Consider the following 15,415-nt stretch of genomic DNA (forward strand, 5'->3'; position numbering starts at 1 on the left):
ACGCGGGCCGGGGGCGGATCCGGATCTGGGGGCGCTAGGCGCGCCTTTCTCTCCTGGCAGCCACCGCCGGCCCGCTGGGTTACAGGCACTAACCACAGACCTGAATCTGGGAGGCCAGGCCCTTGCCCTCGTGGAGTGCACCGTCTGTCTGGAGAATTAAATGTAAAAGCTTTTTAGCATCCTGTTTATTGAGTCGGTATTTAACCCAGGGCGACTTAGGGAACAGCCACGTGTCATATTAAAAAAGTGGAATGATTTCTGTTTTATATATAAGATGAGTTCCTCCGACCTACCAGGGAGCCCCATGCGTCATTCCGGGCGCGAGGCTGCAGCGGAGCACAGATCACACTCCCTGGCCCCATGGAGCGTCTAGGACTGAGAAACAGTTCGGCCAGTAAGCATACAGAGAACGACCCCCGAGGGAGCTACACCAGGGCGCAGCGGTAGAAGTGGGTCCTGGAGGCCCCGCGGGAGAGGAGGTGCGCAGAGGAAGCAGCTGTGGGCTCTTTCCAGCTCCACCCCATTCTGGGCTGGTGTAGGGATCCTTGGGGCAAGCAGAGAGCAGCCCCCGGCGCCTCCTCCCGGCCCCCAGCCATAGATAGGCGGCCCCAGCTGCGGCTCCTGTGAGCGTCACACCAGGCAGGGCCAGCCACAGAATTTTCGGGGCCCAGTGCAAAATGCAGACGCGGGCCCCTGATTCAAAAGCCAGGAATTTCAACCTGGCAGCGGTGGAGCATGAAACCCAGCCCCGCGCTGTTCTGAGCGAAGGGAAGGGCCGTGTGACTGCACAGGCCCTGAGCCCGGACCTGCGGGTTACACTCTCCACCTCTGAAGCCGGGACTGGGGGACTCAAACCCGCCTCATCTACGGACCCCGCGGTTGGGACCGGTGCCGCTGGGAAACCGCAGCTCTAAGCGGGGTCACTCCCTGCCCCAGCACAGGGCCTCCTCTCAGCACAGGGCGACGCTGGTGGGGTCTGTGGGGACTGGGGGTGGCACCCTGTGGGCTGCGGGGGAGAGCAGGGCCGGCGAGGGGTTCCCCGCGCTTCCTCCAGCACCCCCTGCCCTGACTGCGGGCGGAGTTTTCCCGGCCCTCCCCCACTCCCTGGCCCACGCTCCCTCGGCAGCCTTGACCTCTGACCTCTCCCTCCCCCAGGCTCCGCGCTATCCCGCTACACAGTGGGGATAGGACCCGGACTCTTCCAGAAGCCTCGGCCTCCTTTCTTCCCTTCCCCCTTCGTTCCCCGTTCCTGGCGCTCCTGCCCCGCCCGCGGCCCCCCTTGCCCTTCACCCCGCGTGGTTTCCTCTCCTCCTTTCGCGGGGCTTCCCATCTCGCCTGCCTGGAGTCCCCCCCCAATTTGGGCGCCGTGAGAACAGGAACCTGGCATGTTTCGCCCAAGCTGGAGGGCCTGGCAAGCAGCGGGCCCTGTGACATGTTTGCTGAGTGAATCCACGATGGAACAAGGTGGGGTGCGGAAAGCTCCCGACCAGCCGGCGGCCCTTCGAAGCGCCTTTGAAAACTTTGATTAAAGTGTGACCTTCACTTGCCCCCGCGAGGCCGGGGGAGGCGGCCACTGCCCGGCCGCGTGCTCTTGGGCCAGCTGGGTCCCTTCACCAGGCCTCAGTTTCCCCTTCAGTTTCTCCGAGGCTGTCCCCAGCCGTCGCGTCGCCTGGGCGAGCTGGAGCCGGGTCGGCGGCGCGGCCACGCGCTTCAGCCCCGAGGCGCTTGGGCTCCCGGCCTACAAGTCCCAGCGCCGCCCGGGCCCGCCCCGCCCGCTCCCCTCCCGGCGCGACAGCGCTGCCGCCGGGGCTGGGCCCAGGGGAAAGCGCCGGCCAGGGCGGCGGGGGAGCCCGGGGTCTTCTACCGGCCCGGAAGCGGGCGGGACAGGGGCGTGGAGGCTGGAGACGGGGCTCCCCAGGCGCAGGTCCCGCCGCACTCCTTTCTGGCCCCCTTGGGTTTCTGGGTCACCAATCTCTCCGCCCCTCCGGAGGCCCGTGTCCCCACGTGTCACCAACTCCTGCCGGACAGTCATTCACCCAAACCCCTCCCCCCCGCTTTTTTTTGAGACAAGGTCTCGCTCTGTTGCCCAGCCTGGAGTGCAGTGATCATAGTTCATTGCAGCCTCGACCTCTCGGGCTCCAAGCCATCCTCCTGCCTCAGCCTCCCGAATAACTGGTACTACCGGTGCCCACCACCATGCAGGGATAATTTTATATTTTGTGTAGAGCGTGGTCTCCAACTCGTGGGCTTAGGCAATCCTCCTGCCTTGGCCTCCCGAATTGCTGGTATTACAGGCTGAGCCACCGCACCCAGCCTCCAATACACATTTATGAATGACCCCAAACACTTAGGAATTGCCCATCACATGCCACGCCCAGGTTCTAGGCCCCAGGGACACAGCAAATAGGAGACAAACATCCCTCTGGAGCTTACATTTTAGGAGGGGTTGAGAGACCATCATGAATGAAAACGTTTAGTATCAGCTTTCTAGGGAAGATATCCTAGGCAAGTGCTGAGTAGAGCACAAGAGGAGGGGCGGGGGGCTGGGGGGGGGCAGGAGGGCGGATGTCCCCAGGGAAGGCCTCTGGGAGCTATAAGAGAGACAGCCATTTGCACAGGGGAACAGTGGAGAGAACAAAGAATGCAAAGGCTCAGAAGTGGGGAGTACAGCTCCTGCCTTTAACGAGGACTTTCTGAGTACTGGGTGGTTAATTCCTCACAAATCACTAATAGCGATCAAGGCCAGTTGCCTTGGAATGCCTGTTTTAGGCTAGTCCTGGACTGGGTGTCTTACATACATTAATAATCTGGAAATAGCCTTTGTCATACGTAGGCGCTCTTGCCCAGTTTTAAGAGGGAGAGGACTGAGGCTCAGCATGGCTTCTCTAATGCCACCAAGGGTAATTCATGGCAAGCTGGGTTCCTGATCTCATTTTGTTCCCCGCCCCCCAAACCCGCATTCAGAAGAAGACCTAGTCTCCCTGCTTTGAGGGCAGAGCAGGTGAACCCTCAGAGAGGTTAAGCCAAGTGCCCAAGACCACACAGCCAAGTGGGGCAAGGTCAAGTCAGGATTAGAACTTCAGTCAGGAAATGACTCCGTTCACCCCAGCTGTCACCTGAGCTGGAATAGGGTGTTGGCAGTTCTAGCCTCACTGGTCGGATTCATGAACCAATAAGGGCAGTTAGTCCAAACCCCTGTTTCCATAGATGGGCAAGCTCAGGACAGAGCAGGGTCAAGGGTGGACCAGCCTCAGGCTCTCTGAGCCTGTGCTGCCTGCAGCCTTGACCAAGGGAGCAAGAGCCATTGATCAGACAACCCTCAGAGCCACAGCCCACCGGCACTGATGTGGTCCTGGGTGGTGTGGCCACGAACAGGCTGCCCCAAGGCTGGACAGAGGAGATGAGGAGGAGCAGGGCGGGAGCCAGGGGGCCTAGGCTGCCGGCCCCACCCTCACTAGCAGTGTGGCCCTGGGCACCATCCTTAACAAGCCTTCTGTAGACGGGGATAATTATAGCGCTTGTCGCATGGCTGGTGGGAGGATCCTGTGATTCCATGGGCAGAGCACAGGGCCTGGCACCGGTCACCGGATCTGGTCACCCCGAAGTGCTGCCACCGGGACACTGGCTCAGGTTTCCATCCCTGGAAAGGCTAGCCAAGGCTTCCCTAACTCCTCAGTCTGCAGGAAATCCTGTCCCAGGAACCCGGGCAAGGCTGGGAAAGTGTTTGTGAATGAATGAGCAAGGGGAGAAGTGAAGAGGTCATTGAAACCACGGAGGAAGACGGAGGCAGCCCTGAGATGTGGACATGGAATTTCCAGACAAATCAGATTTGAAAAGGCATTCCCAGGTCCAAGAAGTCACCGATTTTTAAAACCTTCAGCTCAGCCCCAGTAAAGTGACACAGCCTGGACGTTCAATACTGGTGGAAACAAGTGCCCTTGGATAAAAGTCCCAGGATGGTAGTGGGCACTGTGGGCAGCCACTCCCACCCTCTTCTTCCTCGCCCATTACGGCTAAACAGGTTGGAAAAAGAAATCGTTGTTTTTTCAGCCTCCCTTGCAGCAGAGGGTGGCCATGTCATGTCACCCAGTTGTAGCCAGTGAGACCTAAGTGAAAGCCTGTTGAGGCCTCTGTGAAAGCTTCCACTTTTCTGCTACGAGACAGAGGCAGTTGGTACCTTTGTTCTTTCTGCCCTGAACGTGGGTGGGATGTCTGGAGCTGTGGCAGTCATATTGTGACCATGTGTCCAAGAGACTCACAGACACTGTTCTTCATACCGCTAAACCCAGAGGACATTTGGCAATGTCTGCAAACATTTTTGATAGTCATGACTTGGAGGAGAGAACACTACTAGCTTCTAGGCAGGGGAGGCCAGGGATGCTGTTAAACGTTCAAATGCACAGGACAGCCCCCACAACAAAGACTAATCTAGCTTAAAATGTCCGCAGTAAGATAGAGGAATCCTGTGCTAACCAGAGCCGACAGACTCCTGGTTAATAAGAAAAATCAGTCCTGAAGTGTTTCAGTTACTGTTCATTGGGTTTTCCCTGGTGACAACCAAAAGCATTTCCAAATGATGGAGATGCCATTTGGTGACTGCCACTGCCGGGCCAGCGTGGCCTGGAAATGGGCCTTCTCCCCCGCTGCCCTCAGTCCCTGTGGCTCAGCGGGTTGGGGGTCAGCCTAGAGTGTGACCTTGGCTCCATGGGTTTGTGAACGTGAGCTGGTGTAGCTCCCTCTAAAGCTTCAGCCCCTTCATCGGCAGGACACAGCAGCACGCCGTCATCCCTGGGGTTGGGAGGCAGCTGTGAAGGCACACAGGGGTGGTGGCCTGGCTGGGCCTGCAGGGTACGCACCCTCCACCCCCACTGCCCCCTCCACCCCCGTTGCCCCCTCCACCCCCGCTGCTCACTCGAGCCCCGCTGCCTGCCTCGCGTCCCCTGAGGACAGATTCCCAGGCTCACTGCTCTGGATGTGGCAAACAAAAACGGCAACGCATGGTTCCCGTGGATTCAAAGGAGCCAGGCTGCAGGGGGGGAGTGTGCAGGCCACCTGCACCAAGCTCAGCCCAAAGCTGAGTCTCCGAAGGGCCTAGAAATAAACACCAACACAACAAACAGAAAGAGGAAGCCCAGGAGCTCCGGCCTGAAGACTCCAACCAGAGCCCCACCTGGACGCGCCGTCCTGTTTCAGATAGCAGCGGCTGCCTGGCCTCACGTCTCTGCTCATCCTTCTCGGGGTAAACTCGCTCTCCCTCCCCTGCAGGGCAGCTAGAGCCACGGCTGGGAGCAGAGAGCAGGCCCAGGCCAGATAGTTCTGCGTTTGTGGCCTGCACACATCACACATTTGCAAGGGAGGCAGGAGAGGACCTCTCTGACCTCTCTCAGTTTTCTCAGCTATATAATGGGCATAATCATAGTAATCTCTTCCCAGGGCTTTTGTGGATGAACTAAGATAACACACAGAAGGTGCTGGGCTCGTCCTCACACTGAGCAGGAACTCTGTGTTTCAAGCTCCTGCGATTTCCATTTTCTTACCCAGAACACACAGTGGCCAGTCCTCCCTCCCGCTCCCCAGTGAGGACTAAGGGACCCAAGTCGCCTCTGCCCAGCCTGGCTCCCAGCCCAGTCCCACGAAACCATGTTCCCCTGCCGGGGCCCTTTGTGGGCCATGGAGCCCTTGGCAGTCAGCTGATACCTAAGGTGATAGTTTTAAACACTTAAAAATAAAATGCTTACCAGCCAGGTGCAGCAGCTCACACCTGTAATCCCAGTGCTTTGGGAGGTGGAGGTGGGAGGATGGCTTGAGGTCGGGCTGGACAACAAAGGGAGACCTCGACTCTACAAAAAATAAAGAAATGAGCTGGGTGCATGCCTGTGGTTCCAGCTGCTCGGGAGGCTGAGGCTGGAAGATCGCTTGAGCCCAGGAGGCTGAGGCTGGAGGATCGCTTGAGCCCAGGAGGCTGAGGCTGGAGGATCGCTTGAGCCCAGGAAGCTGAGGCTGGAGGATCGCTTGAGCCCAGGAGGCTGAGGCTACAGGGAGCTGCTATGATCACACCACTCCGCTTAAGCCTGGACAACAGAGCAAGACCCTGTCTTTATTAAAAAAAATAGTAATAGCAAATAAAATAAAATGTTTAGATTAGCAAAGGAAAACAATCACATTCAAATATAGGCTGGGTGTGGTGGCGTGCACCTGAAGTCCCAGCTACTCAGGAGGCTGAGGCCAGAGGATCAGTTGAGGCCAGGAGTTCTGGATCAGCCTGGACAACATAGAGAGACCCCCATCTCTAACTACAACAAACAAAACGGCTATGAAAATATTTAAAAAATAAATGTGTGAGGCAGCAATGTAGACAAGCAATGTCTTCCTCATCCATGCCTTCCACAGGGTTGAGCAGTGGCGCTGATGAGACGGCAGTTTTGAAGGATTGATGAGCAAATCCGCAATTTCAAGACGTCAGCAACAACTGTGTACGTGAGGGTGCGGGACCTCTGTGACTTCTTTACTTTTTTCTTTTGAGACAGAGTCTCGCTGTGTTGCCCAGGCTGGAATACAGTGGCGGGATCTCCGCTCGCTGCAACCTCTACCTCCTGGGTTCAAGTGATTCTCGTGCCTCCTGAGTAGCTGAGATTACAGGCACGCGCCACCACGCCTGGCTAATGTTTGTTTTTTTTTAGTAGAGACAGGGTTTAGCCATGTTGGCCAGGCCAGTCTCGAACTACCTCGGCCTCCCCAAGTGCTGGGATTACAGGTGTGAACCACCTCCTTCAGCCCGTGTGACTTCTTGTGGCTTCAGAGCGGCAGGAGCTGCTGACAGTGCCGGAGGCTGGCTGCAGCCTGTGCTCACAGGGGCCTCACTTCAGTCGAGCTGTGCTTGATGAAGAGGAAGATCTTTGCTCTGCATCAGGCTCACAAACCCTGAATTCTAGCCCTAGGCACTATAGGGTCTGTGGACCCCAGGTCAGCACACCTATGTATTGGTTTCCTGAGTTTCCTATGACAAATTTCTACACGTTTAGCAGCTTCAAACACTACACAAATTTCTCCTCTTCTAGTTCCAGAGGTCAGAGTGTGAAATGGGTCTCACTGGGCTGAAATCAAGGTGTTGGCAGGGCTGAGTCTCTTCTGGTGGTTCTACAGGAGAATCCCTGTAGATTTCCTGGCCTTTTCCAGTGTAGACACCACCCACATTCCTTGGCTGGTGGCCTCATCCTCTGTCTCCAAAGCCAGCGGTGACGGTGACGGGTGGAGTCCTCCTCGGTCTGCCCCGCTCTTCCACTTTCAACAACCCTGTGATTCCACGGGGCCCACCAGAGAATGCCTGGACCGTCGTCCCACCTCGAGGTCCCCAACCTCAACCACACCTGCATAGCCTTTGATCACGGAAGGTCGCATACCCCTGGGTGGCCATCCCTGGGGGGATTCTTCAGCTCGCTTCATTCTTCTTTCTCCACTTGTCTCTTTCCTGCACTTTTGGGGTGGTTTTCACTCCCTGGGCTTGACAGTGTGTCAGAGTCACAAGTGAGCTGAAATTATTTTCTATTTATCAACTTATCAAAAGAGCTTTTTTTATAACAGAATTAAAATGGCTGAGATCGGGACCTCTGGTCGCTCGTACAATCCAAGCTGAAGGCAAAGCCTGCCTCTCTCCAGCTCCCCCAGCCAGGCAGGGCCGTGGAGGTCTGGCTGCACCCACCTCCCCAGCAGAGCCCACCTGCCTTTGCCCATTGCTCTCCTCCGAGCTCCTGTCTCTCCATGGGGGTCCAGTCCCCACCCCTCACCGCTGCCAACCCCTGCCCCCACCAACTACCTGATAACATTCCTTGGCAAAGACCGTCACCCCATCTCCAAGGCTGAGATAGTCCTTCCCTCCGGGGCACCGCAGCGTCTGTGGTGATCTGTCCGCTTTTTCCCGGGGACTCTAGGCCGGCTCTGATTCCAACAGGAGCCGCTTCTGGGGACGCTTTTGGCTGTTTCCACCATTTCGTACTTCTCAACCTTGGGGAAAAGAGTGAAACCTCTCAAGAGCTGCTGGCACACCTGAATCTGGGGCTCCGGCAGCCTCCCAGCCCAGCTTGGCAGCCTTGTACACTGGATGCAAGAGCAGGAAAATAGCAGGTCCCAGAGAAAGGCTCCCAGATGAGACCAGGCAGTCCTTCACGGCTCTGCGGGCCAAGACCTGGCCCAGCGCGCACCTGCGCGGAGGGCAGCAGAGAGGCAGCGCTTCATCCAGGAGTGCCGCTCGGTTCAGGGCTCTGAGCAGAGTGTCCGTGACGCCCACACACCTTCCCTGCACTGCCCTTAAGGTTCCCCATATTGGCCGGGCATGGTGGCTCACGCCTGTAATCCCAGCGCTTTAGGAGGCTGAGGCAGGTGGATCACCTGAGGTCAGGAGTCCGAGACTAGCCTGGCCAACATAGTGAAACCCCATCTCTACTAAAAATGCAAAATTATCTGAGTGTGGTGGTACGCGCCTGTAATCCCAGTTACTTGGGAGGCTGAGGCAGGAGAATCACTTGAACCCTGGAGGCGGATGTTACAGTGAGCCTAGATCACGCCACTGCACTCTAGCCTGGGCAACAGAGCGAGACTCCATCTCAAAAAAAAAAAAAAAAAAAGAAGTTTCCCCATACTACTGGGAACAGAGGCCAAAATGCACCAGCAGGCAATGGTACTGGGGGAGGAAAGGCTCAGCCCCTCTCCAGGGGACACTGACAGGCTCAGTCTATGCTGTCACAGGCCCCCAGCAGCATCGGTGGACAGCTCCTGGAGCAGCAGGGTACACACACCTCAGTCTCAGCTGCAAAGACAGAAAGACACTAGCCCGTGTGCACGGCTGAATCCTGGCCTCCACATCCTAATCCCTGGAACCTGTAACATGGCACCTTACCTAGGGACAGGGACTCTGCAGATGTGACTAAGGTAAGGATCTAGAGGTGAGAAGAGTCTCCAGGGTCATCGAGATGAATCCATCAAAATCACAGGAGTCTCCATCTGAGGACAGCTCCAAGAGATTCGACTAAGGAACAGGAATAGGAATTGTGAGCCTGGAAGCAGAAGGCTGGAGTGATGCGGCCACAAGCCAAGGGTTGCTGGCAGCCACCAAAGGCCAAGAAAAGCAAGAAATGAGTCCTCCCTGCCAAGCATGGTGGCTCACACCTATAATCCCAGCACTTTGGAAGGCTGAGGCGGGCGGATCACCAGGTCAAGAGATCGAGACCATCCTGGCCAACATGATGAAACCTTGCCTCTACTAAAAATACAAAAATTAGCTGGGCATGGTGGTGCATACCTGTAGTCCCAGCTACTTGGGAGGCTGAGGCAGAAGAATCTCTTGAACCTGGGAGGCAGAGGTTGCAGTGAGCCGAGATCCAGCCTGGCGACAGAGAGAGACTCCGTATTACAAAAAAAAAAAAAAAGAAAAGAAATAGGCCCTCCCTTCAGGCCTCCAGAGGGAAGCAGCAGCCTTGTCACCACCTTGTTAGTCCACCAATGGTCATTTTGGACATCAGGCTTCTAGAACTCTAAGAGGATTTACTGCTGTGGCTCTGAGCTGCTAAGTGTGTGGCCATTGGTTACTGCAGCCTCAGGAAACTAACACAGCTCACATGGAAAGCTGTGCTCTCATCCCCTAGGCTGCAGTCCAAGTGGTAAATTGGGGGTGCAGCAGAATGTGAAAGTGGGGAAGAGCCTGCTACTCCCTGTCAATAACCAAATGACCGGATTGGTCTCCTGTGCCAGGATCTTTCCTATGAAGAGGGTGGTGACCTTGCTATGCAGCATGGACGGGTATGTCTATGAGGGCAGGGGCTGCATAGGGGCCCACGCAGGTATTGATGCCAGTTTGCATGATGGCATTTGCCCCTGGGCTCAGTGTCCCCTCATCCTTTGGCTTCAAGATGGTGATGAGAGGCTGGGTGCTGGTGGTAATCCAGCACTTTGGGAAGCTGAGGTGGGCGGATCACTTGCGGTCAGGATTTCAAGACCAGCCTGGCCCCCATCTCTACCGAAAATACAAAAATTAGCCGGATGTGGTGGCAGGTGCCTGTAATCCCAGCTACTCAGGAGGCTGAGGCAGGAGAATTGCTTGAACCTGGGGGGTGGAGGTTGCAGTGAGCCAAGATCACACCACTGAGATCACAAGATCATGCCACTGCACTTCAGCCTGAGTGACACAGGGAGACTCCATCACAAAAAAAAAAAATCTGGGCGCGGTGGCTCACACCTGCAATCCCAGCACTTTGGGAGGCCGAGGCAAGCGGAGCACGAGGTCAGGAGATCGAGACCATCCTGGCTAACATGGTGAAACCCCGTCCCTAGTAAAAATACGTAAATTAGCTGAGTGTGGTGGTGCCCGCCCTCAATCCAGGTGTTCAGGAGGCTGAGGCAAGAGAAATAGCTTGAACCTGGGAGGCAGAGATTGCAGCGAGCCGAGATTGCGCCACTGCACTCCAGCCTGGAGACAGAGCCAGACTCTGTCTCAAAAAAAAAAAAAAAAAGTTGGTGACGAAAGCTCTAGGAAAAGGAAGCACCGTGAAGAACAAGGATTCTCTTGAGCTGAGCTGGGTCGCCGAGAAGTTCGGTAAGACGCTGGACAGCCGCAGGCAGCCCCTTGGTCAAGCCGAGGAATGCAGCCCCTGCTGGCAGGAAACGTGGGGCACATACACCACGAGTTTCGGGGATGCTACTCGCTTCCGGCTGTCTGGCACCTTGCGGGTTAGCAGGCTAAGGGATGCCTGCAGCGAATCCCCGAGCTGTGAGCTGCACGTGGCGCTGGGGAAGGCTGGGTTTGTTTCTGCAGTGGCTGCGAGGGTCGTGCAGGCCTGCCCCTGCCAGCGCTGCTGCAGGACGCTCAGCACTGCCTGCCCTGGGAGGCCGCGTGCTGTGGCCGGCGCTGTGGATCTTGCAGACACCAGGTCACGCAGCCCAAATGCAAGTGGCCGCTGTGGTCACCTCGAGCTGCTGTGACAAACTACAGACCGGGTGGCCGAGCGACACTGGTTTATTCTCTTATAGTTCTGAAGACACAAGTCTGAGATCCGGGTGTCTGCAGGGTTGGCCCCCTGCGATGTGTCTCTCCCTGTGTCTTCATGTGGCCCTTCCTCTGTCCTTGTCTGTGTCCAGATTTCCTGGTCTAGGATATCAGACCTACTGGATTAGGGCTCAGCCTAGTGACCTCGTTTTATCGGAATTCCCTGTTTAAAGACCATGTTTCCAAAATACAATCATAATCTAAGGTACTGGGAGTTAGGACTTCCACATAAGAATCTGGGGGGTGACAGCTCAGCCTGTAGCAAATATTAGCACGGATTTGGCTTTTGTAGGCAGCCGTCAGGTGCTAAGCAGAACCGTGCCTGGGCTTTCCCTGGCAGTCAGTGTGCCCTCACAGCAAAGCCCCACTGAAGGGGCCCGCAGGGTGGACTCAAGGTACATGAAGTCCCAAGACATGACTTGAATTTCCAGATGGAAGCCCTGGGCTCCCCAGAACCAGAGGGAGACCTGCCCCCTCGACAAAGACAGCGGCAAGTCTCACGCTTCAAGTAACGCAAGGAGCAGCCTCCTTCGTACCTGCTTTAGACGCCAGCCCTGGGGGCAAAAAAGATTTACCAGGGAGCTGAAAAGCTGGCAAATACAGGACACAGGGAGATGCCCAAAGTCGGGGGCGGGGTGGCAGGGCTCAATCTGGAAATTCAGTCTCCTCGGCTGAGGAATGTAGTGACTCCTGGCCAGGACACCGGCGCAGCCCCGCCTTGTCCCCCGCTCACCTCGTGAAAGCTGATGAGTGACCAATGCCTGCAGGTGGGGCTGGAGTAACAGCGGCACGGAATTAAGGGGCGATCAGGCTGCATCTTGATACTGGAATTCGTAAGTGGAGGAAGAAACCCACCCTGCTGACGGGTAGAGAAGAAGAGAAATGAAAGACACAGGAGAAGGCCAGGCGCGGTGGCTCACACCTGTAATCCCAGCTACCCGGGAGGCTGAGATGGGAGAATCGCTTAAACCCGGGAGGTAGAGCGTGCAGTGAATGGAGATCACGCCACTGAACTGCAGCCTGGGCAATAGAGCGACACTCTGTCTCAAAAAAATAAGTAAATAAATAAGACAGCAGAGAGCGCCGTGGCCAGAGGGTGTGCTGATGGAATCTGCAGTGTGGATTCGGCCTGCGAGACGCTGGGGACTGTCAGTGCCTTCTTTGAGCTTCGTCTCCTCCCGCACCGCCTCCCCTGCCCCACACTCAGGAGGGAAAAAGAGTAAAAAAATAAGAATGCAGGTCAGTTACCTTTTGGGAGCTGATTTACATTTTAGGCACGTATGCAACAGGTGTTTCTTACCTGCTTTGGAACCAACCCTCACCTTAAAGAATATTTCTCGATAGATTGATGCAGAATTCACAACAGACTCTTAGATTGTGGTGATGGTTTCATGGGTGTGTATTTATGTCCAGATTCTTCAAGTTGTATACATTAAATAAGTAGAACCTTTTGTACGTCAGCCACACCTCAGTAAAGGGACGTAAAAACTCAGTCGGCTACGAAACCATTTCCACTGCCCATACTTGCCTTACAGTGACCTAACGCCTGTCATAATAAAACCCTCAAAGTGGCAGCCACAGCGTCTCCTGACTTCTCCCATCGGCATGCGATAAACGTGAGCCGTGAAATACGGGAACCGCAGTCAGCAGGAAGAGCTCGCAGAGCTGCGAAACTTGCCAGCCTCTGATGATCAAGCCAGTACCTTGCAAAGAATACAATGCTATGTTGACACTGCCTGTTTCCCGAACACCATGGCCAGGCCCTGCTGTCTGGGGCTTACACAGCTTTTCAAGCATGCACAAAAATGTTGAGGAGGAGAGAGGTAGAAAGAGATAGAGAAAGAGAGAATTGGCTTTAAGATATTTAAAAACAACCAACCCAGGCTGGGTGCTGATATTACAGGCCGAGGCCTGAGCCTAGGAGTTTGAGACCAGCCTGGGCACACATGGCAAAACGCTGTCTCTACCAAAAACACAACAACAACAACAAAAATTAGCCTGGTGTGGTGGCGTGCACTTATAGTCTCAGCTACTCAGGAGGCTGCGGAGTGAGGATCGCTTGTGCCTGGGAGATGGAGGTTGCAGTGAGCCGAGATTGCACCACTGCCTCCAGCCCGGGTGACAGAGCAACATGCTGTCTGAAGAAAACTCCCAAAACGAACAAGAAAAGTCTCCAAATTAAACAGCTTAATTAAAGGCCGACAAAGGTAAGACTGGAGACCTCATGAACTGTTCAGTGTTCCAACATCCAGCATGTCTGAAAACTTCGTAACTTCGCAGGAAGCACTGCACTTTGTGAGACATTCCCAAGTATTCGAGGTGATGATTAAGAAATCAGCATGGAGTATACATTCACTTACTGCCAAATCATTTCAGAAGTAAAATACACATTTTTTTCAAAGAATTTGTCTTTACAACAATGTGTAGTTAAAGCAGGATGTGGGTGTATTTTAACAATTTGCTGTGGAGCAGTGGGTGATGCCTCCACAAGTCAGAGGACCCAGTGCAGTGATGTCCCTGAGAAAGCTTAATACCAAATAAGCCACGAACGTAACTTACAATTTTCGAGTAGCCACATTTTAACAAACATAAGCAGGGGAAAGTTAAGTTCATTATCCAAAACAGCATCATTTGAATGTGTCACTGGTATAAAAATTAACGATATTTACATTAATTATATTATTTATAGTAATTCATTGATTCATTTCAAGAGCATGTGTTTAGTTAATTTGTTGGTTCTAAGCCTTTGAAATCTGCTGTTTTACGCTTTATTTTGTTTTTTCTGTTTTTTGAGTTTTTTGTGTTTTTTTGAAACAGAGCCTTGCTCTGTCGCCCAAGGCTAGAGTGCAGTGGCACAATCTCGGCTCACTGCAACCTCTGCTTCCCAGGTTCAAGCGATTCTCCTGCATCAGCCTCCCAGGTAGCTGGTATTACAGGCACCCACCACCATGCCCGGGTTTTTGTTTTTGTTTTTGTATTTTTAGTAGAGACGGGTTTTCACCATCTTGGCCAGGCTGGTCTTGAACTCCCGACCTTATGATCCACCCGCCTGGGCTTCCCAAAGTGCTGGGATTACAGGCATGAGCCACTGCGCCCAGCCTGTTTTATGTTTACATCTCAATTCCAGCGGGCCACAGAGCCTTCAAAGTTACTAACACGAGTCTTAAAGTGACCTGTTTGCCACCACCCGGGATTCGTGTTTCCCAATCTTTCCTTCCCAAATCAGGGCAGGGATGATACTGTGGGGCAAGGGAGTGCTCAGAGGTCTCTATGCCACAGGTGCCAAGGCTTTGGTGTTCCACGAGGAAAAATCATGGAGGACATTAAGTTTGAAACAGAAAAATCAGGGTCTGACCTCTGACAAATTATCTCCTTTAGCGTTTTCCAAGGAGGCCTTCAATCTTCCTACAAAGTGTTTCTCTCTCTCTCTCTCTTTCTTTCTCTTTTTTGGATGGAATCTGGCTCTTGCTGCCCAGCCTAGAGTGCAATGACACGATCTCAGCTCACCGCAATCTCCACTCCCCGGTTCAAGTGATTCCCCTGCATCCGCCTCCCAAGGAACTAGGATTACAGGCATGCGCCACCACAACCAGCTAATTTTGTATTTTCAGTAGAGACAGGGTCAGGCTGAGACATTTAATCTCAGGTGATCTGCCTGCCTCGGCCTCCCAAAATGCTGGGATTACAGGCATGAGTGTGTTATTTTTAAGATGTGTTTTTAAGACGATTATTCTAACAGCATAAGCAATGTTTTGATTCTACTTCCCAAATATCTTAAAAGCTTAGTAACAACAGCAAATGGAGCAGGGTGGCCAACACTTCTCCTTTTTTTTTTTTTTTTTAATTGTACTTTAGGTTCTGGGGTACATGTGCAGATCATGCTGAATTGTTGCATCGGTACATACATGACAACGTGGTTTGCTGCCTCCCTCCACCCGTCACCTATATCTGGCATTTCTCCCCATGTTACCCCTCCTCAAGCTACCCAACTCCCGCTGTCCCTCCCCTAGCCCGGAACTCAAGTCTGTGAAATTGAACACAGAACAAACATGGTCCAATGTTGGCACTGGGACCATTCGCGCCATCTGCTGGCCGAACGTAAGCACAACACCCGCCCCCCGGGGAAAGAACCTTAGCGATAAGCAAGATCTCCAGTCATCTTGGTCTCCGGACCTTTTCGTCCGGCCTGAATACCGACAGCACAGCCCCATTGAGCAGGAGACTTCTCATGGACGCCATCCTCACTGGCACTTATGGTAGCAGCTACATTTAAACTCTTCATCACAGGACAGCGGTGGGGGCTCTTTTATGCTTTAACTCTTTGATTCTTCACACAGCCATTCTGATAGCTGCTTTTAATGTCTCCCGTTTTACAGATGA

The sequence above is a fragment of the Cebus imitator genome, unplaced genomic scaffold (assembly GCF_001604975.1).
Source record: "Cebus imitator isolate Cc_AM_T3 unplaced genomic scaffold, Cebus_imitator-1.0 Scaffold99, whole genome shotgun sequence".
NCBI classification, from domain to species: domain Eukaryota; kingdom Metazoa; phylum Chordata; class Mammalia; order Primates; family Cebidae; genus Cebus; species Cebus imitator.